Source organism: Rhipicephalus microplus, chromosome 6 (genome assembly GCF_043290135.1).
Source record: "Rhipicephalus microplus isolate Deutch F79 chromosome 6, USDA_Rmic, whole genome shotgun sequence".
Lineage (NCBI taxonomy): Eukaryota > Metazoa > Arthropoda > Arachnida > Ixodida > Ixodidae > Rhipicephalus > Rhipicephalus microplus.
In genome coordinates this window covers 8,009,554-8,019,861 of record NC_134705.1, presented here as the reverse complement: position 1 = coordinate 8,019,861, position 10,308 = coordinate 8,009,554, and positions in this window count along the sequence as shown.

Genomic DNA, 10,308 nt, shown 5'->3' with positions numbered 1-10,308 from the left:
ATCGGTCCCATCTGCGTGCCGTCGAAATATCATGCTTCCGTTTGCCGTCGTCATTTTTCGCAATGGTCACGCTGCCATTTGTGTGTGCAATCCCTCGGACAGCCCGTCATCCCTACTACGTGAAGAATGCCTGGGAAGCTACGAACCTTGCGAATGCATTCTTCTGGCTACTATCCCCGATTCTACGGTTTCGCTCCCAATTTGTGCTGTCACTCCTACCAACGCGCCTAATGATGCTCTGGACGTATTCTCGGATGCCATCGACTCTGAGCTCGCACCAACTCACCGCGAAGAGATTATAAATCTTCTTCTCCGCTTTCGTTCTTCATTCGATCGTGACCAGTCAGGCTTAAGCCGAACCTCTGCGGTCGTTCACCGTATTGACACCGGTCAACAAGCCCCGCTAAGGCAGCGTCCGTACCGTGTGTCATCTGCTGAACGCCGTGTCATCGACGAACAAGTGGACGATATGTTGAAACATGGCATCATCGAGCCCTCCAACAGTCGCTGGGCTTCACCGGTTGTTCTCGTCAAGAAAAAAGACGGATCCATCCGGATCTGCGTTGACTACCGCCGACTCAACAAGATAACGCGCAAAGACGTATACCCTCTGCCACGCATCAATGATGCTTTGGACTGCCTACAAGGAGCACAGTTCTTTGCTTCGTTAGATTTATGCTCCGGCTACTGGCAGGTGCCCATGGCAGAGGGTGACCACCCGAAGACAGCCTTTGTAACACCGGATGGACTATATGAATTCACCGTTATGCCCTTTGGCCTCTGCAATGCGCCTGCCACTTTCGAAAGGATGATGGATACCGTCTTGCGAGGTCTGAAATGGAAAACGTGCCTCTGTTATTTGGATGACATTGTGGTATTTTCAAGCGACATTGCGACCCACCTCAGCCGCCTCGAGCAAGTTCTTACGTGCCTTTCCACGGCGAGACTTCAACTTAACTTGAAGAAATGCCACTTCGGCGCTCGCAAGCTTGTAATTCTCGGCCATGTGGTTTCTAAGGACGGCATTCTCCCGGACCCTACGAAACTTAATGCAGTCGCGGCGTTCCCAAAGCCAACCACCATCAAAGAGCTCCGAAGCTTCATCGGCCTATGTTCTTATTTCCGGCGCTACGTCCGCAATTTCGCCTCCAATATCGCCCCCTTGACCAATCTTCTTGCCGGAAGTTCTGATTTGTCAGCGTGGTCGCAGGCGTGTGATGATGCATTGCAGGAACTCCGACGGCTACTCACCACGCCTCCCATACTCCGACATTTCGATCCGTCTGCTCCAACGGAGCTTCATACGGACGCTAGTGGTGTCGGGCTAGAGGCCATATTGGCCCAACGCAAGGAGGGCTTGGCGAGTACGTTGTTGCCTATGCCAGCCGCACCCTCAGTAAAGCCGAGAAGAATTACAGTGTAACTGAAAAGGAGTGCCTCGCCATTATTTGTGCAATCGGAAAATTTCGGCCTTATTTATGTGGACGTCCGTTCGATATTGTAACAGATTACCATGCGCTTTGCTGGTTATCTTCACTAAAAGATCCTAATGGTCGGCTCGCTCGTTGGGCATTGCGGTTACAGGAGTTCGATATCCGTGTTATCTACCGTTCTGGCCGGAAGCATTCCGACGCCGATGCCCTGTCACATTCGCCATTGGCTTCAGAGCCTGTCGGCTCCCCTATCTTCACTAGTGCTGCCTTGGCCATCACCATTTCGGACATGCCTTCCGAGCAACGCAGAGATGCTTGGATTTCTTCTCTTTTGGACTTTCTCTCAAACCGGACGCCTGCTCCAGTTTCCTGGACGCTTCGCCGTCAAGCAGCACACTTCGCTATTCGGGATAACCGGCTTTACCGCCGAAACTACAGCTCGATCGGCCGTAAATGGTTGCTCATCATCCCCCGACATCTGCGCTTTGACATCTGTGCCACGTTCCACGATGATCCGCAATGTGGCCACGCTGGTGTGTTAAAAACATACACCCGCTTGCAGCTGCGGTACTACTAGCGCGGTATGTACCGTTTCGTTCGCCGTTACGTAAGGTCTTGCCTTACGTGCCAGCGACGCAAAATGCCCACTCAACATGCCACAGGTCCCTTGCAGCCGTTGCCATGTCCAGCACGAGCTTTCGATCGTGTCGGAATCGACCTTTACGGTTCGCTTCCATATACTTCCAGTAGCAACCGCTGGGTCATTGTCGCTATCGACCACCTAACGCGGTACGCTGAAACAGCTGCGTTACCTTCTGCTACCGCAAAAGACGTTGCGTGTTTTATACTGCAAAACCTGGTTTTAAGGCATGGAGCACCTCGGGAGTTACTAAGCGACCGTGGCCGCGTTTTTCTCTCCGATGCCATCAAAGCGTTGTTGAGCGAGTGTCGCATCATACACCGCACTACCACAGCCTATCACCCGCAAACAAATGGGATGACAGAGCGTTTTAATCGTACACTTGGGGATATGCTGGCCAAGTACGCTTCATCCGACCAGTCAAATTGGGATAGCATACTCCCTTTTGTGACATATGCCTACAACACTGCAACGCAAAGCACCACTGGATTTTCGCCTTTCTTCCTTCTTTATGGACGCGAGCCATCATTAACAATGGATACCATTCTTCCTTATCGACCGGACCCTTCAGAGATGACTACCGTTTCTCGAGCAGCAGCACACGCTGAAGAATGTCGGAAGCTTGCTCGTGCGTTCACGTCACATGACCAGACGCGCCAAAAACATCGCCACGACGCGTCAACCACGCATATGAGCTTTGCTCCGAACTCACTGGTGTGGTTATGGATTCCTTCTACTGCTCCAGGACTCTCCGACAAGCTTTCGTCCAGGTACCATGGCCCTTATCGAGTTCTACGTCAAACATCCCCTGTCAACTACCTTGTCGAGCCGCTGGATGCATCTCCGGACAAGCGCCGTCGGGGACAAGAAATCGTACACATCTCTCGGCTCAAGCCATACCATGACCCTTCTGTGTACACCTGTCCTTAGGTCGCCAGGATGGCTCCCTCATCGTTCGGGGGTGATTGTAACGAGGGCAGTGGGCATGAAGCTCGACGATAGAAAAGGAAGAAGACTTGCTGTGATCGCAGGCTTGCGTTCAGTTAGTCCTTGCGCTAAATAAAGCTCTCCTTCGCCGAGTCAACTCCTGTTTGTTCAACAACCCGTTTCACATATATTTAGCGTCACTTCATAATGTTTCACTTAATAAAAAATTACAACAGTCACCTTGCATAGAATTGTTTATCAAGTTACGTGGGATCTGCGTCTTTATTTTTTTTTGGCGGGCAGTAGCGGATGGCGAAATGTATGCCACGAAATGATCTTCATTTGGTATTGAAAAGCGTCAGTACTGTGAAAGCAATCGAGTAGTTGTTATACAATGAAGGACTATGTGAAAAAACACTCCAAAAATGCAGGAAAATAATAGTTGGCCTTGCGCGGCTCGGCCTCCTGCAGGCTTCGCAGGGCTTGCGGAGCTCAAGGATTGAACGCAAATGCATGGATGGATGGATGAATGGATGGATGGATGGATGTGGCCCTTTGTGGCCCTTTGGATTGGGCGGCGGCTGACGCCACCTAACCGTAATGCTTAGTGAACTAACCACTAGATTTATCTTTTTTCTTCTTTATTGCGTATTCGGTTGACCGCTCTGGTCCTCTGGCTCAGAGTGGCTGCTCGCAATCCGAGCGCGAGAGGCAGCGTACCAACCGAATACATCGGCGATGTCGGAGCAGCACGCCTGTAGCGCCACCCTGCAGCGAGCGCGGGAAGCTGCTGGGTAAACATTTCTGCACTGCATCGACAAATGGCGCCGGTCAATTTAATGGCGATTTCCGACATGTCTGGACGCGGTGACAGCCGTCTGAGCCCAGCACAGTCCCTCATGCTGGCAATGTATGGCGGTAAGTTAAGTAAAAACAACTTGCGAATGAACTTATCTTTTGCGAGTGACTCGAGCTGTAATGCAGCCCCTTCGTGCGTTGTTCATGAAGTTTTGGAGTTAACACCTGTACCTGCGCCGACGTATTTAACCACGTGCTTGTTTTATTAACGTCAAATCGAGACAAAAACGCGTGCGCTGGTTTTTTAACACTCCTTTAACTTGCTGTTTTAAGCTACGGCGGTTCATTCATACCACATTTTGAATCCTGACAATTTAGACTCAGCCGCGTAGATGAGAGCCAACATTGCCTTTTGAGAATAGATTTGTCGCGACATGAGATGATTATCTCGAGAAATAAGCGCATACCAGTCATGAGTACTGCAGACAGACATTACTGCTGCTGCATTGTTTAAATCGCTCAAGTTGAAATTCAACTTCGTCAATTACGCGGTTGATCAAGCTGCCATTTCGATCGCCTGCATACACACAGCTGAATGCCTCCTGTGCAGCAATATACGCTTTTGCATATAACCGCTTGTAATAGCTATAAAAGTCGTAATAATGAAATTTATTGTTTTTCGTAGGCAACGAGCCAAGCCGAGTCTCGCCTGTGGACGCAGGCAATGCAGATAGCTTGGGTACTTCTTGTACGAGTAAGCATAACCCTCGCTGCTACGTTTTTTTTCAGTTGTCATTGTGGTAGACTGTCTTAAATCAGGCGGGCCTTGACTTAAGTGTTTACTGCTGCCTTGCTCGTGTACTTATTTTAATGCTGCAGTGCCATCAAAAATATCCTTGTGTGGCCATTCAAACCACTGGTTTTTTTAGTACACAAAATCTGAAAATTTGCAGAAATGTCCGTGGTAGTCCAACCCTCTATTTCTTTGGCCTTTACTGCAGTCTTGCACGTACACCTTTCTTTTGCTTACAATAACGCTGCATTGACCTAAAAAAAATAAACTTGCTCGGCCATTCAAACTTTAGTTTTTCTTTCTAGTATACAAAATCTGAATGTCACTTGTGCTATAACCTAGCATTTATTCTTTTCCAATTTAAACAGGACCATGGAGAAAGGAGAAACTAGGCTTTTATTAACACTCTATGCCCAATATTGAAGCAAGGTTGGCCCGATGAAAAAATTTCGGAGCAAGCGGGTCATGTATGAACACATTTCGAAAGAAATACTTCAAATGATTGGAATCTGCAGAACCGCTACACAGTTTGAGTCGCGTTTCGAGACCATAGCGAAAAAAAAACTGAAGACACAAACAACAAGACATCCGGCAATAATCGCTGCCAAGTGTCTTATGAAGAAGAGTTTGCCCAAATAAGGGCTGCAGACGATAGTATTGAGCCTGAAGTTCTCCGCGGTGTGCATTCTGTGACCTACTAGAGTGTTACCAAGCCAGTTGATGAAGCCAGCACATCTACCAGTGCAACTGCATCCTCTGAAAGTACCGACCGCGATAGCTCCGAACTTCTTGACTCCGCTTGCGAGACAGCAGAGGAAGCAGGCCATGAACGAAGAAAAAGAATGAAAAACAGTGAAACTGGTCAGCCCAGTGGTGGTAGCCGAATGATGCATATGCAGTATTTTTTGAAAGAATGGAGAAGATCAACATAGAACGAGAGGCGAAAAGGGACGAAAGAGAAAAAAGAAGAGAGGAACGGCATCTTGAACTAATTAAACTTCACAAGGAGCATATCGACGCACTAAAAGACCTAGCAACAAAGACAGGCATATAAAGCACAGCATACCCTGTACACAAATCTGCGTATGCACATCAAATTCTTCATTAAAACTTAGTTTTGGAATTATATAAACTTTTCTTTGGTTCCTGCTCCCATCACTTCTCATAGCTGCTGCATCAAAGCGTTTCTTTTCAGTTCACCTAGACGGCGCAGCACACTTTCGCGGTCAGTCTGTGGCTGCCTGTTTTGGTCCAGCTCGGCGCGCTCCTTTCTGATCTGTAGTAGTGCATCTTGTCTTATTTCTTCTCTCTTTTCTTCAGTCAATAAATCCTCCACACCAGTGTCACCACTGTCCAGGCATATGTTGTGGAGCACACAGCATGCTGATATAAACTGTGTGATCTTGTCCACTTTGGTAAACTCAATGTATCGAAGTTGGCGAAACCTCTGCTTCAATAAAGCAAAAGCATTTTCTATCACCACCCTTGTAAATGAAAGCCGATAATTGAACCTGCTTTTATCTTGTGTCATGTTGCCGTAATTTTTAAATGGCGTAAGCAGGTGCTCCCTAATAGCATATGCAGCATCTCCAAGGATGTGATACTTGTTCACCTGGCAAAGTGCGGACAAGTCTCATTGTATACTTGATAAGCTCAGCACACGGGAGTCGTGTACCTTGCTTGGTGGTCCAGTAAAAACGCCTTGAAATCTGCCTTTGCTATCGCAGATTCCTTGCATTGTCATCGACACCTCGTCGTGTTTGTTTATATACGTAGACCTAACTTTATTCGCCGGGCAGCGCATCGGAATGTAGGTCCCGTCGATGTATCCTATAACACCTGGAAATCCTGCTAGCTGAAAAGAGAGTAAGCAATTCCTAAGTCAAAATTAACTGTATACGCAAAGGCTAGAAAAATGCGCGAGTACACTCCAGTTTGCAGCATTCAGTCTAATAAGTGGAAATTATTAGGCGTGATCAGCCAAGCCATGATTCCATTTTGTGTATACATGATTTTCCAAGAATAAGCATGCAGTACCTTCTATTATATTGATCTCATTGACATAAAGAAAATGTCGAAGTTCAAAAGAACTGCTTCTTCATGCTTGTTTTAATAATCCTCGACAATATGCATGACTGTGCCTAAAAATAATGTAAGGCAATTTACAAACTCATTTTCTCGAAATCCCTGGCCAATGCATCTTTGTCTAGAACAAAGTGTATGACATCTGGAGCAATCTTGCACAGAAAGCCGAGAACTCTATCAGTCACAGCGAACTGAGTGGACTCAGCCATGTCAAAGAGGACCGCAACCTCTCTCATTGAGGCCTTGTTGACAGCATACCTATAAATATTGTACAGGTTATGAATTTATTTGCGTCGTAACAAGAAGATGCAACAAAATACCTGCAACTGCATAATGTTGCGTGTAAACCAAGACTTGAATCCAATAATGGGACAGCTGAAATGACACTAATTAAAACTTCATGTGGAAGTCACTACATCACTACACGTAATGTTTGTGAGTGCTCTGCATGGGCCTCAAATTGGCCATTTATTACTATATTTGTAGTATTTGTCGCTTGGTAATATGACGAGTATTCATTTTCGCCTTATTGTGCGCCAAGATAAAATAAAACAGCACGTGTTTGCATAACCCCTTAAAGTGAACCAACATTAAATAAGGTCGTGCACACGTCAAAAGTGTAGTTGGCCTCAGGCTGGAAATGTCTGTTGTTTTCCTTGCTAATCAACATCCACAGGAAAGGCTATAATACGCTATGGAATTCCATGTTTTCCGCAAAATAAAAGGTGGAGGGGGGACGACGTGCTTACGGTCATTTTTGTTCAGGCTGTACACGAAGTAAGGCCTCAAGGTTGCGAACACCTTTTCTTAGCATTTCTGGAAGCACAACAAAAAACGCTGTTCCTGTAATGCACTTTTTCAAAACTATGGTGGAAGCACTAAGCAGCATGACTCCTTGAAAAAAAACCTCCATTAATTAACTCAAGGGATGATTAGAAACTTTTTTCACGGCGAATTTGGACACATCTGATCATAATAGAGAAGGAAAATTTGACAGAAGCCTGGCATCTATGTTGACAGTTGAGCTACACTGCATGTCGTACACTGAACATTGAAGCAACGCGTGTGGCATGTAGTTGACAGAAAATGTAACTTGCTCACCAGAGGAATGAGAGAATGTGCTCCTCGGGCGTTTTCACGGGCACACCGCCATGGTTTCTGTCTGACGGGTGAAATTCTGATGGCTCAAACTGTTTGATGAGCTCGTAACACGGTGAACGAGCCAGGTGGAAGTTGGTGCGAAACTTTAAATGGTGATAACATTACGTGCTGTCATGTTTGCCATGCGGCCCGACCTTACCTGTTTATCGGAATAATTGCTGACAACGTTCCGAACATACCCTTGGACTTTTAGAACAACAATAGGCTTGGCGAACAACTCGGCGAACTTGCTAGCATAAATCTGGCGATCGTCGTCGTTCGAACTGCTAGCGTCAAGGCATTCGTCTGCGAGCTGCTGTAACAACAGCATTGACGTTTCCTCTGCCTTCATTAGCCGCCTCCTTTTTGACATGGTGTCCTTACGGCTTTGTAGACACGAACTCGCCACGCAAATACACGCCACGAACAACACCGGCGACGGCCCCTTTAGAATGAGCGCTCGCGCTGTCACCGGCCGGCAACCAAGAGCTTGTGTCACGTGATCCGTCCTCTTGGCCAGATCGCGCCACGCTCTCACTTCGAAGTCAGAGCGGTCGGGAGCGCTCTGAGTCAGAGTTTGACGCTCCGAAAAAACCGACCGAAGGCAGTCCGAGCGCTCGAATTTCACCAACCAAAGGCGCGGCTGCTTTTCAGAGTGCTCTAGAGCGCTCGAATTACCCCATCCGAATACGCCTTTAAATAGTAAGGTTGAGAATTCGTACTTTGCAGTGAAGGGTTTAATTTTCACTCGTGCCTTGACTTTAGCCACTAATTAGATTACCGCCTTCTAGTTAATTCTATCCACTTAAAGTCTATTTTGCCCACCCTGTCTCTAAACACCAGTGCTTTGAAAAACTCTGCGCCATCATCCTGAACTATAGGGTGAAGCCCTTTACAGAACATTATCAAGTGTTCGGCAGTTTTATGTTCCTCTCCACACGCACTGCATACTGTGTCTACCCGTTCGTATTTGACCCGATATGTCTTGGTTCGCAGTACTCCCGTCCTGGCCTCAAACAATAGAGAACTACCCCGAGTATTATCATAGATCCTTTCCTTGGCAATTTCCTGCTTGAAAGTTCGATAGATCTCTAGTGCGGACTTCTTAATCATGCCCATTCTCCACATGTCAGTTTCCGTTTCCTTCACTTTCTTCTTAACCGATAGTTCTTTTTGGTTTGGTCACTGCTGTTTTCTAAGTATCTACCAGTCAATTTCCTGGTTCGCTTCCTCCATATTTTGTATCGACATTCTTCATGTACAAGTAGCTGAAAATCTTCCTAGCCCAACGATCCTCCCCCATTTCTCTCAATCGCTTCTGAAATTTTATATTGCTGCTAGCTTCCCTGCCATCAAATGATGTCCATCCCATATCACCTTGTACTCCCTGATTTTGTGTATTCCCGTGAGCTCCTAAAGCAAGCCTACCTATTTCACGTTGCTTAATTTCTAATCTTGCTTGAACTTCTGATCTCATGCACAAGACTGCATTGCCGAACGTCAGCCCAGGAACCGTGACCCCTTTCCATATTCCTCTCACAACATCATACCTATTGTAATTCAACAGTGCCCTATTTTTTATCACTGCTGCATTCCTGTTACCTTTAGTCGTGATGTATATTTCGTGTTCCCTTAGGTACTCGGTCCCATTGCTTATCCATACGCCCAGATATTTGTATTTTTACCATCTCGTACAGCAACGCACCATGCGGGCGCTGCCGGCAGTCGTCAGCTGCAGGGCCATTTCCTAGCCCGCGCTCCGCACACTAGGCAGTATATTTCTAGACACTGTAGTACCAGCTAAGCGTTTTTCACCTGCAGACCATAGGGGAGCGTCAGTCGAGAGTTGTTGAAGACCAGCAACTGTACGCAGCTATTTCGGAGGCTACGTAAAGTGTTGCGTTGTTGCACTGTCCGCCACGAGTGACGCTAGCGACTGAGAACATTCTAAAATGAAGGAGGGAAAAGGTGTGGCAGCTGTTTTTCTCCTCATGCGGCAGGCACCTTTTTAGAGAAGGCGTTGTCCGTGCCTTTAAACCTAGGCAATGCTAGAGTGTACTGGAAGTGTTGAGGGGCGTGACCGTGCCTAGCCGCCTGATCCCTTCCACGTTGCCTGCAGCGGCAGCGCTGCAGTCGAATAGTACTGTTCATGACTTCTTTGCGCAAACACGTACACGGACACAAGGAAAAGAGGCAAACAACACGGGCGCAAACTCACAACTGGTTTATTTTGAACAACGAACTGTACTTATATCTTCACGTAGCCCACACGCCCCCCCCCCCCCCCCATCGGTGGATCCAGGAACAAACGAGATAATCTAAAGCAAGCTTATTCAGCGCTACGTATGATAAGAACCTCATAACGACAAAAATTGAAGAGTTCACGCATCTGCAGACGGATTGTTGCACGTGCCTTTCAAAAATTCAAATTCTTTATCGGACAAGGTGACGGAAGCTTGGCTAACACATTTTTCTCCCATGTTTCTAATATG